Source organism: Macadamia integrifolia, unplaced genomic scaffold (genome assembly GCF_013358625.1).
Source record: "Macadamia integrifolia cultivar HAES 741 unplaced genomic scaffold, SCU_Mint_v3 scaffold1283, whole genome shotgun sequence".
Lineage (NCBI taxonomy): Eukaryota > Viridiplantae > Streptophyta > Magnoliopsida > Proteales > Proteaceae > Macadamia > Macadamia integrifolia.
Window position 1 is genome coordinate 56541 of NW_024868143.1, and position 672 is coordinate 57212.

A 672-nucleotide genomic window follows, 5' to 3' on the forward strand; every position below is an offset into this window, starting at 1 on the left:
GATTTTTTCCTAATACTTCAAATATTCAATTCAAATCAAGAAGTTGCAATTGGTCAAATTAGATGACCAAGTCGCCAGTGAAAAATCACTACTTAGTTATTAAAGTAGAACAAAAGGGTACATTCGACTGTTTAGTTGGTGTCAGTCAAATTGAAATGAATTAATGACATGTTCATGAGAGAATAAGAATTTCCAATGTATGGACTTGTAAAAAAGGTATGACCGAACCTCATTGTAAAAGAATTTTAAAACCTAGGGATAAAATAATTTTCCAAACTTATCAACAAAATCATACCCACAGCCAAGAGTTTGAGACAGGATAGAACTTGCTTAAAAGAAACACTAGTTGACAGAAAGAGAACTAAGCAGCTTCACAATGTTTTTGACTACTTTGAATTTAGCTTGAACTGTACAACATAAAATAAGTCATCAAATGAAAGAAAGTAGAGATGGTTGGAACTGTTCTAGCAACATGAACATCAAAAATAAATCACAGCCATGACACATGCATATATTGCTCGGTAATGTCAAACAAGAGTGAGAGACCAACCTCTGTTCCGGGAAGGTCAAACTCCACTGATCTGGCTGCACAGATCGCGACAACACAACAGTTATGCAGGGGTACATGCGCCCAAATTAGAGCCAGAAGCAAGCCAAAAAAAAAAAAAAAGA